This window comes from Protopterus annectens, chromosome 16.part0 (genome assembly GCF_019279795.1).
Source record: "Protopterus annectens isolate FY-2018-M chromosome 16.part0, PAN1.0, whole genome shotgun sequence".
In the NCBI taxonomy this organism is placed as follows: Eukaryota; Metazoa; Chordata; order Ceratodontiformes; family Protopteridae; genus Protopterus; species Protopterus annectens.
Window position 1 is genome coordinate 318278530 of NC_056750.1, and position 14018 is coordinate 318292547.

At 40.1% G+C, this 14018-nt stretch overlaps 1 protein-coding gene across 1 annotated transcript in view; it reads right to left on the bottom strand.

Moving 5' to 3' along the window:
• The window catches only part of CNGA4 (cyclic nucleotide gated channel subunit alpha 4), a 321195-nt gene that overhangs the window by 15401 nt on the left and 291776 nt on the right, over positions 1-14018 (bottom strand). The window lies entirely within an intron of this gene.

Below are 14018 nucleotides of genomic sequence, written 5' to 3' on the forward strand. Positions count from 1 at the left end.
ACTAATGTGTGATAGCCTTTTCTGATCGCTTGTAGTCATTTAAAGCTGTTTTAAGTGTACTTTTTACTGTTTTTGCCTTATCTTTTCAAAAAAAAAAAAATTCTTGTTTCCTGCCTTTCTAAGCTGGTATAGTCCAGTTTTCAGGCTAGTGCTGAATTCAGGGCTGTGTTACAAGTTTCTGAGTTGCCCATACTTGGTTAGAGGGAAGTTTCTCTTTTCACCTGTGAGAGAGGGGAACTTTGAGCAGCCATCTGTCCCTGGAGGAGTGGTTCCAGCCCAGACGTTAGTAGTTTAAAAACTGTGTTTGCACGGTTTTGTGCGCCGGGCAGCACTGGTTAGCTACGGTTAAATTATTTCCGGCTCCACTAAATCTCCTCTTCAGTTTTTCACTTGAAACTAGTCTAACTCTCAACCTAAGCACTCAAAAAGCATCCTACAATCCAGCATCCTACAGTCAGCATCCTACAGTGAAGCACTAATATACCCTGACACTTGACTGCCCAGCAGGGCAAGGCTCTTTATCCACCCCTCACCAACCAAGCGACTAAGCAGCTCACCCTACTATTCAGGCATGACCAAAGGGCAACTTCAGGTGTATTCTCCAGTCCAGCTGATGAATCTGGGTATCCTGAGGCAATGTTACAACTGCCTCATGTACACAGACAGCCCTCTCCTCCTACCACAAAACACTAACATGTGAGAGATGCAATTATACAGCCAAACTGGAGGTTAAGGTCTCTCCACCCAAGACTGGAACAGACAGTCATGAGGAGAAGTTTAACACTTGCACCAAACCTCCAGCCTCACATAGACATACTAAACCAGCACTGGCAAAAAATACACATAAATGCACAAAATCATTCTCTGAGGCTCACCAGCAAAAGCATCAGAGAGCTCCAAAGCAGACACACAAAAAAAAACTGCACCTCCCATCACAAACCAGACAACACATAAAACACAAAATTAGTGTGCCGCACAATCACAGCCCTTAAGGCGAAATAACATACCTAACACACTAGTAATAGGTGACTCTATAGTCAGGCACACTGACGTCCCACTCACTAAGCTGAACAAGGAGAAGGTTACTGTTAGCTGCCTGTCGGGAGCCAGAATCCACCACATATCACAAGCACTCAGGTCACGCCAGAACAAGTACAAATATGACTCTGTCGTTGTTCATGTTGGTGTGAATGACCTGAAATGTACCTCCCTGGACTACATGAAAAAGAGACATGGAAGAGCTCTCTGATCATGTAGCCCAGGTGGGTATGACCTTGACCCTGAGTAGCATCCTGCCCTTGCCAGGAATGATACCTCAGTATAAAGAAAAAGTTATCAATTTCAACAATTGGCTAAGCTTCTGGTGTCATTCAAAGGGGACCCAGTGTCTGTCAGTCTGGGATGACATGCTCGACAAGCCGCGTTGCTTCGCAAGAGATGGCTTGCACCTGTCACCCCTTGGCTTTCGAATACTGGCCAAGGATCTTGCTGCCCCCATAGTGCCTTTTTTAGGCAAAGCTCAAAATTCAAACCCACCACTGTAAACAGCACAAGTAAAAAAATGAGGGTTATGCTACTCAACGCCAGGAGTTTAAATCTCAAAATGCATGCACTTGAAGCACTCCTTAGTATGGAAAACATCGACATCTGTGCAGTAACTGAAACCTGGTTCAAGGCTCCAGAGAGCACTTCAGCACTACTGGGCTACAACTCATACCACACATTTCGGCCACAGAACACGGAATGAAACACAAAAGGAGGGGGTGTATCCATATTCATCAAGGATACTCACACCTCCAGGTTAATGGCGCAGCATGATACCTCTGAGATCATCCATGTGCAACTAACATCGGGCAAATCTGCAATGCAAATTGTGGCCTGCTACAGATCACCTTCCATGACCCAGGACCACCACTCCGCCTTTCTGGAGACACTGGAAAACATGAAGGTCCTACCGAACACCCTGATATTGGGCGATTTCAATTACCCTACCATTAACTGGGAAAACTACTTGAGTACAAACTCCCAGGCACAGCGCTTCCTGGAATTTATCAACTCAAATGCCCTGGATCAGCTGGTAAACTTCCCTACCAGAGGCCACAACATATTGGACCTGGTCATCACCAACATGGGTGACAGGTGTTCCGTACTGGAGGTCAACCCATCATTGGTTAGATCAGACCATAAACTAATAACCCTGGATGTCCACACCCCACCACCACCCCCAACCAAGGAAACCACAGTGAAAAACTTTTCTAAAGCAAACCACCTTACTTAAGGCAGAGGTGGTAAGTTTCACAGCCCCCACGCTAAAGGATAACACTGCCCAAGATGCAGAATCCTTTACAATTGCACTCTATGAGCACCTACAAGGATGCATGGATCGTGCCATCCCTAGCAAGACCAAGACTCACTCCCCTAAGAGAAGGAAACCAGTCTGGTGGACCCCTGCCATAAACAGGTTATACAACAGAAGGAGGAAACTAGTTCAGAAAAAAAGCAAATCCCAGGAAGGAAAGACATCCCTGATCAGTATCAGTAAGAAACTAAGGTCCCTCATAAAATCATCCAAGGCTAACTTCAAAAGAAAAATAGCTAAGGATTCGAAAGATAACCACAAAGCCTTCTTTAGCTATGTCAAGAATCTAAGTGGCAACTCGCAGATATGCTCTGAGCTAGTGCAAAATAGCACAAAATATACTGAACCTACTGATATTGCCAACATCCTGGCAGATTGATTCAGTGCAAACTTCACCTCCCTCTCACCTTCAAAAGGGCTCACAACAATACCGAAAAAGTGTAATGTCCTGGAAACCACAGAAGCACAGGTGAAAACAGCCCTTTCAAAAGCCAAAAACACAGCATCAATGGGGCTAGATGGTGTCCCAGGCTGTGTCTTGCACGAACTACAGAACAAACTAATCCCCCACCTAAACACACTGTTCAATCACAGCCACTACACAGGCTACATGCCCATAGAATGGTGCACAGCAATGGTTATTCCGCTCCACAAAGGAGGGGCCACAACTGACCCTGGTAACTATCGCCCCATAAGCCTAACTAGCCTGGTCTGCAAGGCTATGGAGTGCATCATCATGGAACTCATTAACAAAGACATTGGGAACCCCCAAACACTTGACCCAACACAGTTCGGCTTTGTTAAGGGCAGATCATGCCTACTAAACCTGGTTGACTTCTTCGAGACAGTCGACAAGGCCATAGATGAGGGAAAGGTGGATCACACAACCTACCTTGATCTCGCCAAGGCTTTCAACACCATTCCTCACTCGAGTATTATACAAAAACTCACCAGCCTGAACATAAACCCCTACGTCACAAGATAGGTTGCCAACTGGCTTACAGACAGAACTCACACGGTAAGAATACCTGGCTCCAGGTCCGACTCTAAACCAGTCACAAGTGGTGTCCCACAAGGCTCGGTTCTGGGACCCCTACTGTTTGGCATATATTTCTCAGAAGTACAGGCAAACACAGGAGGACTATGGCTAACCAAGTTTGCCGATGACTGCAAACTGGGAGCCATAACTGACTCTCCGGCTGACACGGACATCCTTCAAAAAGGCCGTACTGAGACAGACACCTGGTGTCAAAGTCATGGCCTCAAGCTAAATGCCAAAAAATGCATAGTCATCCAGTTTGGGAAAAACAAAACACCCACGAATTACCACATAGGCGGCAGCCCCCTTAATACAGAAGAGGTAATAAGAGATCTGGGGACCCAGGTAGATAGTAAACTCTCCTTTGATAATCATATTTCCAAAGTAGTTAGGAAATCCTTCTATGTGGTCCATCTAATTACTAAGGGGTTCACATCTAGAAATAATGAGGTTATAGTGCCCCTCTGCTTGTCACTCATCAGACCCATCAATGCCCCATTTGGGATGTACCTCAGAAGACACTTCCAACAGCTGGAAAGACCACAAAAGCACCTCACCAAAAGGATTACTGGCCTCAAACATATGTCCTATGCAGCCCAACTGAAAAAACTCCAGCTGTACTCAGTGGCATATCGCTTACTCAGAGGTGATCTCTGCCTGACTTGCAAAGCCATGTCCAACTCAGAATTGATGGACATGCTCCACCTAAAGAAATCCAAGTCACTGTGAGCCACGCGCTCTAGTGAGCTAAACCCCGCCACAACAATAAATAGAACATGCTGGAGGGACAGATTCCTGTCACAGAGACTCCCCATGCTTTGGAACAAAATTCCTAACTACATTAGGCAGAGCCCATCAAAAGCCTTGACAAATGGATGGGTAACAGAAAATACACCCCTGGGATCACTGCATTGGCTCTGCTTGACAGAGGCTCAGTTAATTAATCAATGGGGTGGCGAAAGCCGACACACTCTGGCTAGGCTTAAAACTGCCCTTGGGCAGATAGCCTAGTACCTACCTATGAACCTGTGAATGAACCTGTGAACTCAATGTTAGCTGCACCTGAAGTATCTCAGCTGCGTTATGCTGAGCTACCAGTCTGGAGGTGTGTGCATCCTTTATGAATACGGAAACACCACAGCCTTTGGAGCTTCGGCCCAAGTTCTGGTGCCGAAAGGTGTGGAATGAGTTATAGCCTGGTAGTGCAGGGGTGCTTTCTGCTGCCTTGAACCAGGTCTCTGTTACAGCAAAAATGTTGATGTTCTCCATTTTAAGGAGTGCTTTGAGTGCATTTTGAGATTTAGACTTCTAGCATTGAGCAGCATGACCCACAGATTGCATTTGTTTGTAGCTGTTATGGTGGTAATTTGGTCTTTGAAACACCGCCTAAAAAAGGCACTATAGGGGTGGCAAGAGCCTTGGCCAGTATCCAGAAGTCCAGGGGTGTTGTATAAAATAAACTTACTAGCAAGAGTTTACAGAGATTTTACTAGGCTATCCATTATATTGTGTAGGAAAGTTTTAGGTGTAGTGCCTGCACTTGTAGCTGAGTTAATAGAGAAACTGAAAAATGTATAGAATGCAAAAATGTAATCTGAGTGTAAATTTCCTTTCTGCATAGAGCAATAAAACTGCTGAAACTGAAAGTAAATGTGGTCTTCAAATGTTGAAACATTTGCAGCACCTACATGCATTCCATTATTTTGACAATAACTTTTGGACTCCGTCTTCCCCCATAACTAAATGATTGAGAACAGGAAGAGCAGTATCAGGTCTGAATTCATACAGAAGGGCTGTATTGGACATTTTTAAGCAGAAAGAGAAAGCAACTGTTAGTAGAGATCCTATCGTATGTTTGGACTGTGCTGGGGATTGCAGTTCCGGATAGAACTCATACTGGGACTTGATTGGTGCCTCACAATCTATGACAACCCACCTGGCACAGGAGCATAAGGCCATGTCGGGGGGTAGGTCCACCAGGCAGACCATCTCTGACGGAGACAGAGGAATTCATGGAATTTCTGTATGGGGGTCCAAACATTTCTGACATCCAGGGTGGAGGGATGGACACTGGTGCTGAGATAAACAGGGCACTGTGTATATTTGTCATTGATGACTCAGGTGGGTATGTTTTTTTTTTAATCTTTGTTAAATCATTACATTTTAAACAGAAACATCAGTTTACATAACATTAACAGAAAAGAAAAATCACAGTAGCTGTTGTCATACAGTATTCATGTTTTCTTTAAAAAAAAATAGTAATTTACCCCAATATTATATAAAATGCTCAGTTTCCTCTTGCCATCAAACTTCACTCCTCTTCTGCACGTATTTCAGCCAAATTACATTTATTTCTATGCATTTGTTCCTTCTCTTCTCTAAATATACCACCTCCATTTCCCCCAGATAAGCAGGTTTGAATATGGTTTAGTACCCGTAATACAAGTGCACTGTGATGAGATAGAATGCACAAACATGACTTACTGGTTTTACAGGAAGATTAAGTGTTCATTTGGAAAGGCTGCCTGTAAGTCAAGCCTGCTTTCAGAAAACCCTAGTTTTGGACTGTTGATTGGCTCAGAACACACTTTACCGAATAGTGGTTCAACGCCTGCTGCTACAGATAGAAGTGTTTTTGAATCACTATAAAAAAACTGAAGTTCCTCCTCAGATACTGAAGTGGAGATAGGCGACTGGAGGATGATAAAGTGCTGTTTAGTGTGTAAGGATGGGTCAGAGAAGGAGACAAGTAATCACAACCTTATTAGAGGCCCTTTATTCTGGGGGAAGTTCTAAAGGATAAGATGTTTAGCTTGATTTGCTCCGTTGAGGATAAAGGATTAAAAAAATCTGCCAGTATGGAAATAAACAGTTTAAGCATTCATTTTGGTGCTTATTACAGTTTTATTATGAACGCTAAATCTACATACATCCATCTTTTTACTTAACTCATATCCTCCATGTTCCGGACAGGATGGTTTTCTATTTGACTTTATTCCTATTCTGAATACATTTTCAGTCCTTTATATTATTATAGCAAGACAATGGAAATTAGTCAGAAATCCCTCCTAACGCAGAAAGAGAAGCTCAGAAGTAGCCTTACTTTAGGAACTAAAGCTGTCAGTGTTTTTAGTCTTGTTTGATTTAATTGATACATCTACGCATAACTTCTTCGTTGATCATACCAAGGTCAGTTTGGCTCTTTATTTGTTCCAGTCAAGATAAAGGACTATTTGAATCTCTTGGTTTAATACTTTGTCGAAACTATAATAATTTTAATTATCTAAATGTCATTAACATTTATTACAGTTTTAAGCAAGATATGACCTGAAGATCAAACAAATCTTTTCCTTTCAGCCAAAAATTTATACTTTAAAGACGAATATCTTTTTTTAAACACTTTTATTGAATTATCACTTGTGACATAGGCACATTTACATTTATATAAAAGTAATCAAACTATATTAACAAGTTAAAATTAACAAACTTTATACTTTACATATATTGCTATATATCATATAACCTAAGCAGCATTATATAAATTATTCAATTCCTGCCCCTTTTTTTAAAACAAGAAACATCTTAATTAAACCATCACTTATGTCATAAGCAATCGTACATTTACATAAATGAAAACAAACCACACTGACACAATCCTAGTTGCAAGCATTTTACTTCACAAACCATACTGACATACTCCCAGTTGCAAACGTTATACATCACTTATAATCTACGCAATTGTTTTCAGTCAAACATTACCTAGTTCATTTAAGTCCTGCCTTCTTTTAAACCTCATTCTTCCCCTGTATGTATTGTTCCCACAATTCCCATTTTTTTCTATGTAATTTGCACCTACCCTTTTCTAAAGATCTCAATTCCAGTTGTTTTATCTTTGTTATTATATTCAGTACTTCTAATATAGTTGGTTTAGATTTTTATTTCAATTTTCTAGTAATTGCTTTTTTGGTAGCCACCATAGTTAGAGACAGCAAGGCCTTACCATGTCTAGGCAATTCCGATTGTGTATCATAGCTCAGAAAAGTCATCTCCCTTATCACACCAACCCGCCCATCCAGCATCTCCAACATCCGCGGGGAATCCTTAAAGTCCACTAACCCACCACACTCACGGAAAATATGTTCCCAAGTTTCTCTTTCTTCCCCGTCACACCTCCAACATTTGCTACCTACCTGTGGAAAAAATTCTCTGGAGTCTACTTGTGGTATAAAAATGTCTTTGTAAACATTTCCAAGCAAAAATCCTAAATCTTCTGTGAATTTCTTATCTGATCTCTCTTCCAATCTTTTCTAAGCTCCTCTGATTGATTCTTGTAGTTAACATGCAACATTTTTATGGTCTACGGATTATTCCTTTATTAACTGCAGCTTCTGCTCTACATTCTACTAAAAACTCTGCCAGAGCTAGTCTTTCATTTAGGACCCCCTATTTCTTTCTTTTTGCCTATACTCTAATATCAATCCTTGATAGGTAAAGATGAATATATTTTTTGAAATTGCTTTTTTATTTCAATTTATTTTTGTAGACATCTCTGTCAACGTTCTTAGATGCCTTACGATTCCTATCTTGAAATATTTTCACAGAACATTTTTTTAAAGACAAAATATGAATTGCCATATCATAATAAGAAAAATGTACACTGTTTTGGTTAGTGGCATAAATAGCCACATGAAAAAGAACATACCAAACCAATAAAAGAAACTATTTAAAATGGGTGTCTGAATTATTAACTAAAGTTTATGTCTTCAGAAAATAAATTAATACATATATAGTCAATCATTTCTCTCTAGTATATCTACAACTTTTTTGCCAAGAATTGTATTAAGAAGTAATTATTTCTGTTCTCTTCTTAACCATTGTTAATTCCATTCAAGAAACAGTCAAAGACCTGTTTCTGTAATCTTTAAATGATGATTCGCCTTCCAGTTCACTGTAATTATCTTACGTGCAATGGCAAGGAGTGCCCATAAAATTAAAAACTTTCTTCTAGTGATACATTGTGGTATAGGAGCATTAAACAAAATTAAAGATTTAGACAACTGAAAATTAACATCAAAATTTTTTGTAAAAAATAATTTACTTTTTCCCAGAAGGTTTTAAGTAAACGACAATCGAAGATGCTATTTGCTAATCAAGTGTGCTACGTAGAAAGCCTTCCTCACTACAGTAGATACATAGTGGTCAAAGTTAAGGTCACAGTCTACTTGTGATCCCAGATCCCTTACCATTTCATTTGTACATTGAGTATTGTTGTTAATCTGATAGTTTGAAGGGACATTGTTTTTACTGAAGGGAATTATAATGTATTTCTTATAATGGAGAACTGCTTCTCTGTCACCTGTTTCTGGCCTGGTGGATACGGGCATCCTGAGACAGTGTTGTAACTGTCTCATATGCACTGATTACCATTTAATTTTAGAAGAGGTAAACACAGTGTGTGAGAAATGTAGATACACAATGTCATTGGAGGCAAAGCTTTAACAAATACAAATGAAAAATGCAAACCAGGCTGTCAGCGTTACCCCCAAAACAAATGCATAGACCCGCATATGCAGGGGTACTCACTAGTAATACAACCAGATCTCCAAGACCTTCTAAAAGCATCTCTCAGTGGCACAGCATATGCTCAAAAAAGACAGCCTCTCATACAACACATAACTCTGAGAATCAGAGTAGCCCTGTTTCCAAGCCCATAAGGCAACACACCACACAGCCAGACATTCTAGTTTTTGGGGATTCCATTGTAAGACATGCTGATGTCCCCCTTACCAGGATAAACAAGGAGAAGATGGCAGTGAGCATCTGTCTGTATCCAGAATCCACCAGATCACACATGGCTCTTCCAGATCACACATGCACTTAGGTTTTTAGACCACAGGTACTAGTACAACATGGTTATAGTCCATGTGGATATAAATGAACTAAGATGTACCTCATTGAACTACATGAGGAGAGACACAATAGAGCTTCTCTGAATATGTGTCCCAGGTGGGTATGACTCTAGCCTTGAGTAGCATCCTAGCTTCACCAATGATGATGCCACAGTGCCAGGAAAAAAATGATTGACTTCAACAATTCACTTAGATTCTGGTGTTGCAACAAGGGAATCCAATATCTGTCAGCCTGGGGAGACATGATCAACAAGCTACATTGGTTTGCCAGAGATGGTTTGCACTTTTCACCACGTGGCTTCTGGATACTGACAAAAACGTCATCTATCCCCATAGTGTCTTTTTTAGGCCATGCCAAGTTGTTAAATTCTCCAACATAGCAAAAATCACTCATGACTACCTAAAGGTACTACTGCTTAGTGCTAGGAGTTTAAATAAAAAACTGCATTCCCTGAAAGCATCCTCACCCTGGAGAATGCAGACGTGTGCAATCATGGAAACATGGTTCAGAACCATGGAAAGCACCCCCGGCTGTCAATGGCTACAATGCCTCTCCTACATTTTGATCCCCCTCAGATCAGGATAAAACAAAGGAAGGAGGTTTCTCAGTGTTCATAAAGAACAAGTAGACTGCTAAACTGGTTCAACAACATGATTCGCTTGAGCTGCTCCATGTGCAACTAACCACAGGTGCGACCCCCCCCATCATATCCTTGCTAGCTACAGATCCCCTAACATGAATCTGGAAGACCACATCTCCTACCTAAACCTACTGGAATCTCTTAACATTTAGCCTAACACTATACTTATGGGTGACTTCAACTTAACCTCCATAAACTGGGAGATTTATATGACCCATAATTTACTTGCTGAGAGGTTTTGGACTTTGTCAATCCAAACAACCTGGAGCAACTAGTTAGTTCCCCAACTAGAGGTACAAATATCCTAGATCTAGTACTCACAAACAAGGGGTGATGCTGCTACTTCCCATACATTAACTCCTCCCTGTTAAGACCTGATCACAAAATTATCTCCATTAGTATAAAAACTGACCTAGAATCTCCATCAAACTCTAAACCTGTTAAGAACTTTGCTAAGACCAATTACCTCAAACTAAGTGACAGTTTATTACATTTCCAAGCCCCTCAGAACCCTGATGACAGTGAGGCCTTCTCTGAGCTGTACACAAACGCACTGTCCAACCACATTCATTGCTGCATAGAGGAAGCAGTACCTGTCCGAGTCAAACCTATGATTACTGGCAAAAATAAATCACTCCGGTGGACCCCTAACATAAATAGGTTTTTCAACAAAAGGAAAAAAAAATACTGTCTAAAGCCAAGAAGAAACAGACAAGACAGTGCAAAAAGACACTTACCAGTCTAAGCAAGCAAATTAGAAAGCTGGTTAAATCTGCCAAAATAAACTATGAGGTAAGGATAGCCTCCCAGGTAAAAGATTACCATAAGCCTTTTTAAATTATGTTCATAACCTCAGGGTTACACCCAGCCTGAAACTATAGCAAACCTGCTGGCTGACAAGTTCATTTCAAACTTCTCACCCCCCCATCACCTTCTCCCACACACACAAAGAAATACTCGCAAACATCCACCTACTGGTGATTATGAGGGAACCGATCCTTACTACACTTGCTAAAGCCAGAAACACAGCCTCCATGGGTTCTGACAACATATCAGGATGCTTCATAAATAGATTAAATCAGAATCTAGCAGGGCCACTAGAAATCTTCTTTAACCACAGCCACTGGACAGGCTTTGCTCCAGAGGAATGGAGGACTGCAACAGTCATCCCTCTGCACAAGGGGGGAGCCCATCAATTGACCCAGGGAACTACAGTCCCATAAGCTTGACCAGTCTTATCTGCAAGGTCATGGAGAGAATTCTCATGGACCTGATCAATAATGACATAGGAATGCTACAAACACTGGACCAGACCTAATTTGACTTTGTCAAAGTGAGGTTTTGTCTGGTCAGTCTGGTGGACTTCTTCGAGAAAGTCACCAGGGCCATGGATGAGGGTAAAATGATACTTACTACCTATCTAGACCTGGCCAAAGCTTTTGGCACAACCTGTTAAATCCAAAGGAAATGGCAGAGGACGAAGTAAACCAATAAACCAGCAGTGATGTAGATCAAAATAGCGTACAAAAGTATTTAATAACTGCTTTCATCTCACGACTTCATCAGAATACATTTTCCAAAGAAAAAATGGTGTCTTAAATACACACTTAATTAATCAATTAAAACAAATAATTAAAATTTAAAATCACAGTGTTCAATTTCCAAATAGACATGACAAATTCTGTTGTTTATTGATGCATAATTTTCGATATTTTAAAAAACATTTAACATTGACTGTCTCATTCAAACCAGGAATCTTATCAGAATTTAATCTAACCTGCCATAATGTCTCTCTCTGTTCCAAATAATTTTTAAAATCACCAGCTCTATTGTCTGATTTGCACACTTCCAAAACAGAAAAAACTAATTTTTTAAAAAATGGGCATATTGTTGAATGCTTGTATAAGGCATTATTCTCATCTTTACATTTAATACTGTATAAATGTTCTTTAATGCGGGTGCCCAGACTCCGTGTGGTCATTCCAACATAAAATGCTGGGCAAGCTGTGCACATACCTATATACACTACCCCGCTAGAGTTGCAGTTGACAAAACCCGGTACTTCGAAGGTTCTATCACTGGTTGCTACAGCAATGTTGGAACCTACTGAAATGTATCGACAAACTCTGCAACCCTGACAACAGAACATACCTTTCTTAACTGTATTAACATTGTCGGAGATTAAATTATTGTATTCCAACATTTTTTTAATGTTGTTAGTATTCCTAAACACAAACCGTTTATTACCAACTGCATGTATAATATCATGATTACCCTGAATGACCCTCCAGTTTGTATTGAGTACAGATATAATACTTTTCATATCACCACTCATATCAAAGGAACATACTACATCAGAATTAAACTCCTCAGCATTGGGGTGATTTATCTGAACAGCATTGGTGTTATGAGAATCATTAAGGTTTACTTTGTCCTCTGCCATTTCCTTTGGATTTAACAGTTTTTGTGCTACTTTTAGTTTATTTGTGAGTCTTTTGGGCTTGATATGGCGGAAGTTGCAGATGAGTCTTTGCTCAAGCTGTCTATCCATATTACACCCTCGTCGGGGGGTGATAATGTTAACAACATCCTCCTTGCAACGTTGATTGACATTCAAACTTCGTTAAAAATTCTTATGGCCAAGGCTAACAAGCCTGATACTGGCTTACAAACATCTAGCCCGACGGTTTCTTTTCATGAGTGTGACACTGGTATAGATCTCGGAAGTCCAATGCCAGGTGAAAAAGGACGAGGAGCAAAGAATAAACGTTTGCCGTGTCCTGTCCGTGAAGCAGCAGGCGTTTGCTGTGAACAACTACTCAACAAAAACGAGAATCCGTTTAATATTTCTGGATGCTGTTATGAAGATAGTAACCATGAGTCGATTTCTGTTCAACGTGAACAACTACTGAAGCTGTTAAAAAGGTATAAATCTTTGCATCTTGAAAATTGTTATTTTACTAGATGCATTGAACTTGGCATTGTCCCGAAGGGTTTAAGATTTTTTAAATGCCCGAATGGAGTCGGTTTGGGCAATCCTATGTTTAGTGTTCTGGTCTCCTTTTTTAACGAAGCCGGCTTAAATTTTCTGAAGTTACTTATTGATAATAATGTTCAAAAAATGGATCTACTGAGAGTTGAAATTAACAACATTGAGGCCTATATTAAAAGTCAATTAACAAGCGACAGCTTTGATTCTCTTTTTAAAACTTTTTCAAATGAAGTTAATAAACATGCCCTAGAAGTTACTAATCGGAAACATTCTAAATTGAGGCGAGATATTGCCTCATACAACAATAAGACTGCTTACAACAATTTTGCCCTTAACATCCGTGGCAATAATTCTAATGGGCAATCTGCTTATATGGGTGACAAAGGGAATCAGCGTTCTTTCAGTGATGTTGTTGTCACCTCTAACCCTGGTGGCAAAGTTTTTATTTCTGATAAGAAAGAGAACAATAACGTTTTCTGTAATACTGGTGCAGTTTCCAATGTGCCGATTGACAACATTACAACTGTTAGCAATCAAGGTAGTAGTGTTACCAGCATTAATATCAATCAACAGAAAACTTTTTCTACCTGTATGTCACCATCTAAGGTACAACAAGACAAAAGTGTTAGAAATAAAGTTATCAGTGACTCGACAACCACTAGAAAAAACAAGCTACTAATGGTAATAAATCCACTGTACTGACCCGTAGCCGTACTTTTTTGGGGTCGAATTCGTCGGGGGACGAGGCATGATGAAACATACGGATTGTTTCAATGTTGTAAATTTGACTAGGCATGTTTTTAGTAGTGTTGAACTGAATGTTTTAAAATATGGTTTTAATTTTGTCCCTTATAGTAAAGCTAACTACAGTAAAACTGTTATTGATCTCAAGAAGTTTACCAGAAATTTAAATTTAACATATTTAATGCATGAGATGTCGAATTCTGATAAAGTTCTTGTTAAACCTTCAACTTTTACGCCTAGACTGCATCACACTATTAGAGTGTTTGAACAACTATGTATAGAGGATTTAAATAAAATATTAAGAAACAGAAGGGGTGGTAATGACAGCTTAAAT